Source organism: Podarcis vaucheri (genome assembly GCF_965113315.1).
Source record: "Podarcis vaucheri genome assembly, chromosome: 3".
Taxonomy (NCBI): domain Eukaryota; kingdom Metazoa; phylum Chordata; class Lepidosauria; order Squamata; family Lacertidae; genus Podarcis; species Podarcis vaucheri.
The window spans coordinates 74,021,084-74,035,504 of record NC_138761.1 but is presented as its reverse complement, the minus strand read 5'-3'; the positions used below and the strand labels follow the sequence as shown (position 1 = coordinate 74,035,504).

Sequence of the window (14,421 nt, the reverse complement as noted above, 5' to 3'; positions counted from 1 at the left end):
TCAGCACATATGAAAACATAATAAAACGTCAAGCGTTAAAAAAATACAACCCATTTCAAAACAGATACACTGGTTGAAATGGGTTCATTTCCAGGCTCATTTCCAGGTGTTCCGCATTGGCATTCAGATCTCTACATGTCTCAGGCTCCAAGTAAAGGTAAAGGTAAAGGTACCCCTGCCCGAACGGGCCAGTCTTGACAGACTGTGGGGTTTGTGCGCCCATCTCACATTTATTGGCCGGGGGCAGCGCTGTCCGGGGACACTTCCGGGTCACGTGGCCAGCGTGACATCGCTGCTCTGGCGAGCCAGAGCCGCACACGGAACGCCGTTTACCTTCCCGCTGGCTCCAAGTAGCTGGGGGGAAATGCCTCATTTTCTACAGAGCCTTCCTCACCCCTCTGCTTGGGCCTCCATTGTTCCACCACCCTCAGAAAGCAGCTCAGGGAGTGTGGCCCAGGAGCGGCTGTTTTCTGTGGCAGCCCCGAAGTTGTGGAACTGCCTCCTCACAGAAGTCTGTCTGTCTGGCATCTTATAAAGCTTTTGGCAAATGCTAAAGACACACCTTTTTACTATGGCTTCTTACCCACCTTAGTTTTGTGGTGGTAAGTTTTTTTTAATCTGTTTTTATTTTGTGTGTGTGAGGGAGTGGGGGGGGGAACTAGCCTACCCCTGAACAATGGCTTTTTACCCACCTTAGTTTTGTGGTGGCAAGTTGTTTTAAGCTGTTTTTATTTTTTGGGGGGGGGACTAGCCTACCCCTGAACAATGGCTTTTTACCCACCTTAGTTTTGTGGTGGCAAGTTGTTTTAAGCTGTTTTTATTGGGGGGGGGGGCTAGCCTACCCCTGAACAATGGCTTTTTACCCACCTTAGTTTTGTGGTGGTAAGTTGTTTTAAACTGTTTTTATTTTGTGTGTGAGAGGGAGGGGGGGGACTAGCCTACCCCTGAACAAAGCTAAATTTTCTTTTTGTTGCCTTCCCACTTGTGTCTCTGGCTTCTTCCACCAAAGGTTGCTCAGAAGGGAATGTGGATTACTTGGAATTGGTAATCTGTTTGTTGATGGCTGCTAGACTGTGCATGGGCCTTATCATTGAAATGACTGGAGATATGAATGGTCTGAATGGAAATGGATGGCTCCCGGGCAGACATTTGTCTGATAACATGAGGAATATAATTAATATTCTAGAAAAACTACAAGTGAATATCAATACTAAGGCAGTCTTGATATTTGTGGACGCAGAGAAAGCCTTTGACAACATTTCTTGGAGTTTTATGAAGAAGAATCTACAGGGGATGGGGGTAGGTCAAGGTTTTGAAAACGGTATAGGTGCAATCTATTCAGAACAAAAGGCAAAATTAATTGTGAACAATGTAGTGACAGAAGAGTTTAAGATTGAGAAAGGGACACGACAAGGTTGCCCAATTTCTCCATTGCTCTTTATATCGGTCCTTGAGGTTTTGTTAAATATGATTAGAAAGGACCAAGAGGTTAAAGGTATACAAGTGGGAGCTAAAAAGTACAAACTGAAAGCATTTGCTGATGACTTAGTATTGACTTTACAGGAGCCAGAATCTAGTACTAAAAGGGTATTGGAACTGATTCAAGAATTTGGACAGGTAACAGGTTTTAAGCTGCATCATACCACTTTGAACAGTAATGCTTTCCCCCAAAGTATCCTGGGAACTGTAGTTTGTTTAGGGTGCTTAGAATTGTTAAGGAGACCACTATTCTCCCTCACAGAGCTACAGTTCCAATAATGGTTTAACAGTCAATCATCAAAGGGAACTCTATGCATTGTAGCTCTGGGTGGGGAATCAGGATCTCCTAACAACTCCCAACACCCTTAACAAACTACACTTCCCAAGATTATTTGGGGGAGCAATGACAGTTTAAAGTGGTGTGATACAGCTTGTTACAAGTGTTAAATTTATATAGTCCTGATAGGGCTTTATATGATTGTCAGCAGGCCAGTTCTAAAGTTAGAATTCCAAAAAGGAGGTTTCAATCCAGTTGTCCCTTCCATCTGTAAATATGCAACAGTCTGAACTATATCATGGTATTTCTGTACCACTCCAAGACGATGAAGTTTAACTCTGTTCTTTGAATAATATTTTTATAAACACTTAATGAATAAATAGATTTTTTAAAGGGTAGATTATCTGATAATTTGGAAACACTTATTTTCCTGAAGATACCTATATCCCACCTATTGATTTATATGCAAAATTTTCAAGGCTCCTTCCCAAAAAAAGAGAGATAAAAATGCAGAGTAAAAACCAATGCAACAATGGATCACAAATAGTGAAAGCAGAAGAAAACAAGATAAAGCAGCAGTAGAAAGAAATAGCATCAAAACTTCTGAAACAGAAATAAAATGCCATCCTGTTCATTTAAGCACTATGATTAAAATAATTCTTTTAACCTGGTGCCTAAATCTAAGTACATTTGGCACCAGACCAATTACTCTGAGAATTACAAGAGAGTAATTCTCTATGCCACCTAGAGCCTAACATGTTTATTTTGGCATAATCTTTCATGGATGGAGTCTACGTCATCATATGCATGAAGTGTTATCCTTCTTTAGTAGGAACACACAAACATGCATGAAAAGGGAAAAATTGTAAACAGTGGAGTCAAATGGCAGCACAAGTATACTGTGGAATTCAGGTAGTTTAGCAGAACTACGCTATTCCATAGATGGGTCACCACCAAAGGACTGGGCAGAAGCCCAGTCACCACCTGCCTCATCCTCTAAAGGTGGCTAGGTGTTTAAAAGAGCAGATCCATATGAAAGCATGAGGTTATCCCAATATCTGAGCTGTTTTAATGCTGTTGAGATATGCTCCATAATCTAGTTACTGTCTTCAAAGGCAGCCCAAATTGTAGAAATTTAATACAGATGTAACCAGAGCATAGATATGGTCAGACCCTCTCTGTCCAGGAAAAGGGCACTTGGTGCAACAGTAGAAGCCACAAGTGCTACCTGTGCACTCAAAAGAAGGGCTGGATCTTAGTACCGCCTACTTGCACACCTGTTCCTTAAGAGGGAAAAGTACAATCTCATCCAGAACAGAGTAAACAGTTTTTTCCTGAACTGTTCCAAACAATTTTACTGTACGTTGGCTTGCTTTCTCCGCAGGATCAATATTTACTGGATCTCTTATCAGCAGTGAAAATTCAGTGCCGATACTGTAGATATAGGCATTCTGTAATGTTCATTATCTCTGAAAGATACCATAGGCACAAGGAAGGGTCAGTGTGAATTGAAATATGTCAAGCCGACCTAATAACCAGCGAATTGCAAAGCTCTAATGGTCCTCCTTCAAAATAACAGTTAAAGAGTTCATGACACAGTTTCATGCTGCAAATGACACAATTCTGTCATTCTTTGCTATTAGACCTTTTTTTTCACAGTTATGTGGCACTAATTCTTCTTGAATGTGGTGCACAGCATTTTGCTTTAGACTTTTTCTGTTTGATTGGGAATGACACACTGAAAGGAGCCAGGCCCCGTCTGGCTGCTTTATTGCCTCTGTCTTGAATTCTTTTTCTGCACATAGACCATCTCAAGTATCTACATTTAATGTATTTTACAAGTTTGGTCTCCATGCTCAGCTAGCTTTCACACTTGAAATGCCAAACAGGTTAAAAACACAAAGCCTCTTGAATCTGACCTGTTGGCCCTTTGGGGGGCATGTTGGAAAAATGAAGGGTCTTTGAGTGGCAGTCTTATTATCATTTATTAAATTTATATATTGCTCTTCATTCCGAAGATCACAAGGCAGTTTACAAGTTAAAAACACAGAATGCATAACATAATGATAAAAAATACCCCTCCACTAAGTTTTACTCAGAGAAGACCCCTTCTCCATAAGTAGAATGTGAAATGTGTTCATCTGCTTACAACAGGCATGGGAAACCTCAGACTCAGGGACCAAGGACCAAGGGTCTTTACCTGGCCCTTAGGGCACTCTCCAGGCCCAGTGGCGTAGCGTGGCAAGGCAAGTAATTTGCGCCCCCTAACCCGTGGATTTGCGCCCCCTAACCCATGGATTTGTGCCCCCTAACTCTAACCCCCAGATGTTGCGCCCGGTGTGGCCGGGCCCCCCTGCACCCCCCACGCTACGCCACTGTCCAGGCCTCACCCATCAAAAACCTTGCTTCACACCCCCTTTGGCTGTTTTTGGCTGGCTTGAATGGAACTTTGAATTCCAACAATGACCCTTGCTTGATGTCATGGACTGGCTGGATGCAGAGGAGGAGAAGGAGGCATCAGCTGGGGAACCTCCAAGGGAAACCTCAGGGGAAGAAGGCTAAGAGCCAGTGGATTGGTGGTAGGACAATAATGAGTGACCAGAGGGAGCAAACTGGGAGGAGAAGGTGTTGGAAGCTGAAGAGGATACAGGGTTTGGTGAGCAGGAAGAGGCTGGGGCAGAGAGCCATCCAGAATCAGAGGCAGAAGCAGGGGTTGTTCAAGAAGCAGAGTGGAGGCGGGCTGCTGAAGAAGTCAGGGAATCTCTCTTCCTGCTGTAACCAGCTCCCCTCCCCACCCCCAGTCTCCCAGAACACAGAGGACGGAGCAAAGAGAAACAAGACGAAGGAGCCTCATGTTGGTGGGGAAGGACCCAGGGGAGGAGCCTTAGAGAGCAGTGGGAAGGCGAGGACCTTCAGTCCTCACAAATGCCCCATTGGGGCAAGACCTACTGGGAGGAGTTGGTGTGATTACTAGGCCTGTGCTGTTTGGGTTTGTTTGAATAGTTAACTTCTCTGACAGTGTTTAACTGCTGACCTGCCCCTGACTCCTACTCCTGACCCTTGCCTGGATGAGAAATAGACAAGTGTGTGTGTAGAAACTAGCCTATAGTAGGTGCAAAGGCTCCACTATTGCCTCTGGTCCTTCCCATCACCGGCATGTGGCCCCCAGAATGTTGCCCACAAATAAATGTGGCCCCCGGGTTTAAGAGGATTCCCCATCCCTGGCCTACAGGGCTGTGTAGGATGAAGGATGCAAGGATTCTAAAACACTATTGCACATAAATGATTAATGATCAAAGTATACACAGTTTTGATGGGGAAAAGGCAGCCTTTATTATGCTGTGAACTTTAGATTTGGCTGAAAACCCAAAATAATCTTGGTCTTTTAAGGGGGAAAATCAATAATCCAAAGATAGATCTCTGAAAAGACGATAACCTTGTAAATGGTAAGGATGTTGCTTATCTAGAATGAAGTGTGCTGTTCCTCATTACAGACTGACAAAAGAGCCAAATGTGCTTAGATGAATGTGCCTCTTAGCTAAGTTGGTATCATGTCATGGCTTAGGCTGATGGGAGGTTTAGCAAACAATTCTGAGGAATGCAGCTGAGTGAAGTACTGGCAGCAGTTAGTGATTTAGCCAGTAGTAAATAGAATCCATTGTTGAAAGTACCAGTAAAGAGGCAGGTTACTGGCAGGTTACTGACTTCATGATAAATCATTAGGGATTGATTAATAATTACAGCAAATGATACACATGAAGACAATCCAAAACCAACTGTTCTGCCCTGCATTTAAAAAGCAGTTGTAGGGGAGAAAAGAAGCCTGGCTTAAATGTATGCTTTTTGATATTCAAGCCATTTGTTTTAAAGTCCTATCCCATAAAAATATATCGGGGTTTTGTGATGTTTATATATTGGAATTGTAGATGCATTAGTTGTGGGTGAAGTGGAGAATAGAATTGTTATGCAAAGAAAGCTACAAAAGGACTTCATTTTTTTAAATTAATATTTTATTGAGTTTTATCAGTGAAAAGATTCAGAAAGAATACAAAAACAAAAAAATACAAAGTCATAATACAAAAATACAAACATTAAACACAAAAAAGAAGAAAAAGAAAAACACATAAAAAACTCCCTCTTTTTTAAGTCATCTTTAGTTAACTTATTTTCCTGACTTCCTCATGCCTCCCTTTTTTGTATCCCTTTTTTAAAGTTACTTCAGCAAATTCATATCCAATTTAGCTTATCTATTATCAATTCCATCTTACATTTTACCTTGTTGCTAGAACCCCTTCAATTCATTTCAACTTCATCAACATTCAAAAATTTTACAATGTTTCTGTAAATAAGTTTTAAATTTCCTCCAATCTTCTTCCACCGACTCTTCTCCCTGATCTCGGATTCTGCCAGTCATTTCCGCCATTTCCATGTAGTCCATTAATTGCATTTGCCATTCTTCCAGAGTGGGTAAATCTTGTGTCTTCCAGTGCTTTGCGATAAGAATTCTTGCTGCTGCTGTAGCATACATAAAGAAAGTTCTGTCCTTCTTTAACACCGATTGGCCAACTATGCCCAGGAGAAAGGCCTCTGGTTTCTTCAGGAAGGTATATTTAAATACCTTTTTCATTTCATTCTAGATCATTTCCCACAAAGCCTTAATCCTTGGGCACGTCCACCAAAGGTGAAAGAATGTACCTTCAATTTCTTTACATTTCCAACATTTATTATCGGGCAAGTGAAAGATTTTTGCATTTACTGGAGTCATGTACCACCTATACATCATTTTCATAATATTCTCTCTTAAGGCATTACATGCCGTGAATTTAATCCCGGTGGTCCACAACTTCTCCCAGTCAGCAAACATAATATTATATCCTATATCTTGTGCCCATTTTATCATTGCAGATTTTACCGTTTCTTCCTCGGTATTCCATTTCAACAGCAGATTCTACATTCTTGATAGTATCTTAGCATTGGGTACTAACAGTTCTGTTTCTAGCTTTGATTTTTCCACCTGGAAACCAATTTTTTTATCCAAGTTATAAGCCTCTCTTATTTGAAAATAATGTAGCCAGTCTCGCACCTTCTCTTTAAGCTTGTCATAACTCTGTAATTTCAATTTGTCACCTTCCTTCTCTAAAATTTCCTAATATTTTGGCCATTTGGCCTCCATATTAAGTTTTTTCAAAGCTTTCGCTTCCATAGGTGATAGCCACCTTGGAGTTTTATTCTCCAGAAAGTCTTTATATCTCATCCAGACATTAAACAATGCTTTCCTGACAATATGGTTTTTAAATGCCTTATGTGCTTTTACCTTGCCATACCACAGATATGCATGCCACCCAAATATATTATCATACCCTTCAAGATCCCAAACATCTGTATTTTCAAGAAGCAGCCATTCCTTCAGCCAGCAAAAAGCTGCTGCCTCATAGTAAAGTTTCAAGTCTGGCAGGGCAAACCCCCCTCTGTCTTTAGCATCAGTAAGTATCTTAAATTTTATTCTGGGCTTTTTGCCCTGCCAGACAAATCTAGATATGTCTCTTTGCCACTTCTTGAAACAATCCATCTTATCAATAATTTGCAATGATTGAAATAAAAATAACATTCTCGGCAATACATTCATCTTGATAACAGCAATTCGACCTAGCAAAGAAAGCTTCAAATTTGACCAGATTTCTAAGTCTTTTTTCACTTCTGCCCAACATTTCTCATAGTTATCTTTAAATAAATTCACGTTCTTAGAAGTCATATTCACCCCCAGGTATTTTACCTTCTTTACTAATGTTAAGTCTGTCTCTTTCTGAAACCTCTCTTTCTCTATCGGCATCAAATTTTTCTCCAAAACCTTGGTTTTTAACTTATTCAATTTAAAGCCTGCCACCTGTCCAAAATCCTGGATTATTCCAAAGCCCTCTTGGTACTAGATGTTGGCTCCTGTAATGTCAAAACCAGGTCATCTGCAAAAGCTTTAAGTTTATATTGTTTAACTCCGACCTGAATACCTTGAATCAAGTGGTCCCTTCTAAGAAAGCTACAAAAGGACTTCAGTTTCTTTCTTTATATTAATGTAGGTGGGATTCAAATCATAAGATCTGTCAGTGGAAGCCCTGCACAATCACTTCTTGCACAACAGGGTCCCCCCCCCATAAAATTGGTTTTAATGGAGAGAACCCCATGGGAGGAGGAGGTGGGGGATCAGTCTGTCTGGAAGCCAAAATGTTTGCATTTGCAAAACTATCAGAAGTGTGTGACATTGAATTCCTCTTATGTCTGGAGGTTATACCGTATGTTGCTATGGTTTCTGTTTCAAGGCACTTAGATTTTTAAAGAATTGCAGACAATGAACAGGTGACATAGAAATACGTGCCAGTGCTTCCCATTAAGATAATTCAAGAAAAAACTCTGGCAAATTGATATCAATCCCAGTATTATTGTGTCAAGCAATGGTCTGCCCTGGATGATTTAGAAAAGTGGTCCCCAACTTGATGTCCTCCAGCTGCTTGGACCACAGCTGTGTCTGCTGGAGTCTAATACAGCTGGAAGGAACCCGATTGAGATAGGTTGGTGGTTAAAATTTGTGCAGTTGGATGCTAGCAGAATCAGCGTTTTCTTTTTCTGTCATTACTCCTCACTATTGCCAGTTGTTTATAAAAGAGAGCTGGCATAGCACAGTGGCTGAGGAAATCCCCAGTTTGAACCTTGATTCCGCTAGGAACTCACTAGGCAACCTTAGGTAAACCTAAGCCACACTCTCTGTTTCAGTCCTTCCGCCTGCAGTGTGTATAGCAGATAATAATATTGAGTTCCTTACAAGAACTGCAGCTAGAGTGTATATGCAAAGACCTTTGAACTACAAGTATTGTATAGGGATGGGCAAATTTCAGGGTGGTGAGCCTGTTTTCTTTTCCTGTTCCCAGCCTACACTTTGTCACCCTCCCAGTACCATGTGGTGCTGTCCCTTGCTTGGTGCCTGTAAGATGACAGCAAAATTAGCTTGCATTTCCCAGATAGCAAAATTTTATTTAAAGGAAGCAGATTCCTAGGAGAGTCAGACACATGGAAAGGTTGTTCCTGATATGAGTATCATATATTAGTCTAGTATATTTTGGAGTTGTTTTTTTTTTTACAAATTAAGAACAATGTTTGCACCTGGAGACTTGCTGAGCAATTTCTGATTTCCCTTTGCGTCATTCCATCCATCTCCTATCTATCAAGAACAAAGCACATATCGGAATACATATTTCCCCACTGCCAAGAAGTTTGGTTTATTCCTTTTCCTTACTGCTTTTTTGCCGTAGGACAGGAGCTGCCTGGCAGCATTCACACTTATCTTCCATGGAAGTGACGGGCAGCTTCACACACCAAATCATGTTAGCCCTCTTTCCACAGGCCGCAAATGGCACAGCATGAGGGGAAATGGGCTCCCTCTGCTCTTCAACAACTTGCAGGCAGCTTTGTTTGTTTGTTTGTTCAGGTTTGTCTCTGCAACTTGGGTTTGTCACAGGGCTACAAGAAGAAACTGTGCATCACTTCCCTGAACTGGCATTAAGTCGAACGGAGGGGGAGAACTGTGCGTTCCAAAGACAGCCCTGGCCACTTCCTTCGACTTTGTTCTTGCTCCATTCGCACAGCCCACTGCTGCGGTATGCAGGTCTTCTGAACTGCTCAAACTCGGTATCAAGCCATTCTTTATCCTATCCTTCTGGGTTTTTAAATATCTATGGAAGTGAATCATTGCAGTATCCAAGCAACAAGATAACAAAGAGAGAAAAGAGAGAACAATATTAGAGCCTATTGTGACAGGTACTTTTCTCATGGGCTCTGGAAGCCCTGGAGCATCAACAGAAGCTCACCGTGAGGGAGACATAACATTTCTCCACTTCTTGACTATGTGCATTGTCAGGGGACTACTGCTGTAGAAGAGCTGTGGTGCTTAATCCAAGGCTGAGGGAAACGGTCTGGGGTTTTTTTGAGCAGCCCACTGTCTGGCCTGTAACTCTCCACCCCTTATAGAATAACAGGGTTCATTTGAGCCAGAGTCCAATTTCTGCTAATGAAATAATATTTCTGCTGATCTGGTTACCCACCACCAGCTTCAGAGCAAGTCACTTCAAGAAGATATTTCGCTAGCTGAGGTCTCATTGCATTTGATAGGAAAGGAAGAAAACAGGATGGAAAGTATCCCATCCTGAGCCCCTGTCCTTCCAGCAGGGCTAGCACAAGAGTTTTTACTACCCGAGGCAATACTGTAATTACTCGAGTCTAATGTACCATCAAATCTAATGTGCACCTCGAAACAAAAAAAAGTATTTGTGGCAAATGTACATGTTCCATCGAATCTAATGTGCACTTTAATTTTTGCAATGTAATCTGTTCCAAAACGGTGTGCATTAGATTTGAATAAATACAGTAAATAAGATGGTTCTCTGTCTCCATTTCATGGAGTGGCAGCTGAATTTTGTTTCAAAACACCAGCAGCTGTTAGCATCCTCCACCACATCTGAGGCAGCAGGCTAGTTTAGAGGTCCCATGACAGGCTGTGTGGTATACCCAGCTCTATCCTTGATCAGAAGAGAAATATCCATGGGCTCAGGAGGAACAACCAGGGAGCTGCCACTGCTGCCAAGCTACCATCTATTATTGGGGCTCTTTCTTCAGACAGAGCAAGTCTTCTTTCCGAAAACCAAACTGAGTTCCAGAATGCTTTCTGAACCCAGAAGGTCCTTCACCTCTTTTCTTCCTCCTGCTCTTTATGCTGTTTCTGTGGAGAGCATCAAAAACATTTCCTTCCTCCTGTAACTCCTGTCATGCCTTCAGGTTGGTAGTCAGAATTGGTAGGCAACTTTTTTGCCCCACAGCCTAATAGTAAGTGCCAAATTTATCAGGTAAGGTTTGATCTTCCACATCAGAAAGCATTGTCTTCTCTAAACATCAACTTTCTGTCTGCAAAATTAACAGCCTCAAGAAAATTCATTCCAGACCTTTAGAAACAGTTGGATTCAAAGGGGGTGTTGAATAATCTCATGGATCAAACCAAAATATTGAAGCTAGGCTCTTCTTTGTGACTCCTTTTTCTTATGAGAAATAGTAACACCTGCAAGAGGCTATTCCTTGGATGCAGCCCCTTATTTTGGCACATTCCTGAGAAGAGCTTTACTACAAATCATCACTGGATGGTTTGTTGTTTGCCTCTTCACAGAACAAACAGTCACAAGGCTAAGAACACTTGCAGTATAACACTTGCCACTCAATGCTCTATTTCTGGCAACTGTAGAGTGTCTTGGTACCAATTGTACCTACCTACCTCAAGTGATGCTAATGGAACAGGAGGACAGCAAACGTCTCCAATAAGTGATTGAACTAAGCAGGTGGAAAATTGTGAATGATGGACCATTTTACAGGTGGAAGAAACCACTGCCTTTTTACTTAATGTAGTTGAAAAGTAATGTAAGTTAACTATATACTCTCTCCTTCCTGCTCCTTGTATTCATTCATTGCAATTCATTCATTCATTAAATCTGATGCTGCCTGATCATAAGGGCAGAGCATCACAGTGAACAAAAAACCCATATTTAGAACCCCAGCATGGTGTCATGAGCAAGGCGTGTTCAATAGTTACAGTCAGTGATCCTGTGACAATTCAGTGATTGTCGGGCCTTAAACAGCACTGTGCACAGAAGCCCTAACTATCTTCCATAGCACTAAGAAAGACACTTTGCAAGCCATGGGCTTCCTGCACAGCACTATGCAAAAATAGGTCACCTGTCAGGTGATGGTCAGAGAGGGGGTGGGATCTGTCTCCTCTCACTCACTTTGATTATTTAAAGTGCCAACACCAGGAGAAACAAACCTGTGAGCTACCTCCAGGCAGGGTTCATGGAGGTTAAAGGGAGCAGAGAGTGCTGTGGAGAGGCAGATAATCAAGCATCACAAAGATAGTCTGAACAATTCAGAGTGCAGAATGCATAAGCAGCCCCTCCCCTATCCCTCCACCCCCTCCTCTCTTGCCAACAACACCCCATCCACACAAGAGCACCTTGACTGCACCAGCCACGCTTGTCAGACAAAGCAATTGCTGACTTTAAAAAGGTGATGAGGAAAATGAGTGTGTATGTGCATGTGTGTGTGTCAAAGAAATGGCTGTAAATGCTAAGAAGGACTTTAAATTTCAACTTTGTTTGTGGGTTTACACAAAAGCTTCCAAAACTGGCTTTCCAACCTCACTGGCCACATACTCTCCACCACTGCAGTGGATACACTTCAACGTGAATATATTTGAGTGGCCAGTGAGGTTGGAAGCAAATTTACAATGTCATTTCTAAAATGTCTGTGTGCTTTTGTCCTATGTGAATGATTGAAAACACACCACATGCAATATGAGTATAATAAAATTAATTGTCCTAGTTGCCATGGAAACATACCTTTGGTAATTTCCTAGGCCAAATGCTCCAACTATCAAAGATGCATGCTTTATTTAGTACATCGCTAACATAAGTCTCCTCTCTTTTGATCTCTTCATCACGGGGGAAATAGAACCTACGGTTTGTGCAGTGAGCTGCTTTAAATGAGAATTTGAGGGATATTGCTTTCTCTGGCTTGTAAACTAACCAGTATTCAATCTCTAATCTTAGAAGCTCCTACAGAGCATGCAACTTGCACCTTTAGCTTGTTTCCTAGGCGACCAATGATTGGTTTACTGGGTGACAAGACTAGCTCGATTTGAGGAATGTGCCCTTTGAACACATCTCGGTAGCGATGATTCATCAAAAGACACCTGACCAGCAGCAATTCACAGAGCAAAATTTATTTTATGCTAGGTGACAATTGTCTCTGCGGTTGTTTTCAGTGTGTTCCATACAGACCCCCTGCTCTTTTCATGGGGAGTTGTGGTTCAATGCCAGCCAATTGGCCAGTGATCGATTTCCATGATCACTAGGGCGGTTTCTTTCCATATATGGAGGCTAGATTGGATCCTGCTTGACTCTCAGCTACCCCATGAGATGCTTGATAGGCCACGCTGCCCCAATTTGCCACATGTTAAGATATAGGTCACATCCATTCATGCTAGCTTCCCCCCCTGCTACCACCTTTTCAGGTTCTGCAGCCACAAAAAACCCTTTCCGTTGTCTAAATGAATGTCAGGCACTTTACATAAACAAGTGTGATTTGCGCAGTCTACTATTTTATTGATTTTACACTTTTTAGAGGAGGTGAAAGGAGGCATAATACAGTGAGAATTTTACTAGGGTACCTAGAGGAAAGATGTGATTAATCCATTTCTGATTTCTTCCTCCTTTTCTCTGATACTGGAGAACTTGCTCAGCAAACCCATATGTTTACAAGCTTGTTTATTTATTTACAGCATGCATAAGCTGTGGAATAACACATGTTCTCTGAGTGGTGAACTGTGAAAGCTTAAAATGCCAACTGTTGCTGATTCAAATCATTGCGAGAATCAAATATTACAGCCCCCAAATTCTTTCAGGGGTGCGATTCTTTTCAAATCTTCTGGGGACTGCAGACTGGAATCTCTCCAGTTAGAAGAAATGGGTAGAGACTTCTGCCCAGGTCCTTGGACAGTCACTGCTAGTCAGAGCAGACAGTAAATGCACAAATGTCCAACCACCTGCATCCATAGGCGTAGCCAGGATTTTTGTGGGGGGAGCAGGCCTTTTGTTAAGGGGGGCAGAACTTCAGTTTGCTATGTATTTTTATTGATTTAGGGGGCAGCTGCCCCTCCCTGCACCTACTTTGCCAATCGCATGCCTGCATCCTGTCATTCCCTTTCTTTCCTGCCTGTAAAGCAGCTTCCTGTCTTTCCCTCTACAGTGGTACCTTGGTACTTGAATGTCTTGGCTCCCAAACAAATCAGCTCCCAAATGTCACAAACCCGGAAGTAAGTGTTCCAGTTTGCGAACATTTTTCAGAAGCCAAACGTCTGACACGGCTTCTGCAGCTTCCAATTGAGCGCAGGAAGCTCCTGCAGCCAATCGGAAGCCGCACCTTGGTTTTCAAACTGTTTTGGGAGTCGAACAGACTCCTGGAATGGATTATGTTTGAGAACCAAGGTTCTACTGTATTTCCAAAGTGAGTTTGGATCCTTATGTAGCCAAAACAGTACCATTCATACAAATGGTAAAGGTAGCAGCAGGCATGGGGGGATCCAAATGTTTTCAGAAGTAAATAATTCTTTAGTGAGGGAAGTGAAGGGAAAGCCAAAACATCCTTATGAGGACTGAGCATGCTCAGTGGTGGCTACAGAATGCAGAATGACTGTTGGTGGGGAATGGAAAACCAAGACAAAGAGAGGGAATGGGATATTCTGAAAGAGGACGCAGCTGACTAACCAGAATATGAAACAGGAGTACTCCAGGTTCTTCTTAAAACATAAGAATAACCCTCCTGAGTAAGACCAAAGGCCCATGTTGTCCAGCATGCTATACCCACAGTGGCCAAACAGATGCCTGCGGAATTTTCTGAAAAGTGTTGCCACTGGTTTCAAACAGCTAAGAATCCCTCCCTTTCTTACATTCCAACCAATGGCGCAGCTAGGTAATTTTTAGCTCCTGGGTTTGGTGATCTTATGGAGGAGGAGAGAGGGCCATGTGTGTGACCTCCATTCTGAAGCACGCATTAACAGTCCAACAACATCTGGATGATTA

At 42.1% G+C, this 14,421-nt stretch overlaps 1 protein-coding gene across 1 annotated transcript in view; it reads left to right on the top strand.

Moving 5' to 3' along the window:
* Window positions 1-402: 402 nt before the first annotated feature.
* The window catches only part of GPR6 (G protein-coupled receptor 6), a 34,332-nt gene continuing 20,313 nt past the window's right edge, over window positions 403-14,421 (top strand). The window contains exon 1 of the mRNA XM_082216828.1: window positions 403-602. The gene's annotated coding sequence lies outside the window, so the exon portion shown is untranslated. The remainder of the gene's footprint in view (window positions 603-14,421) is intronic.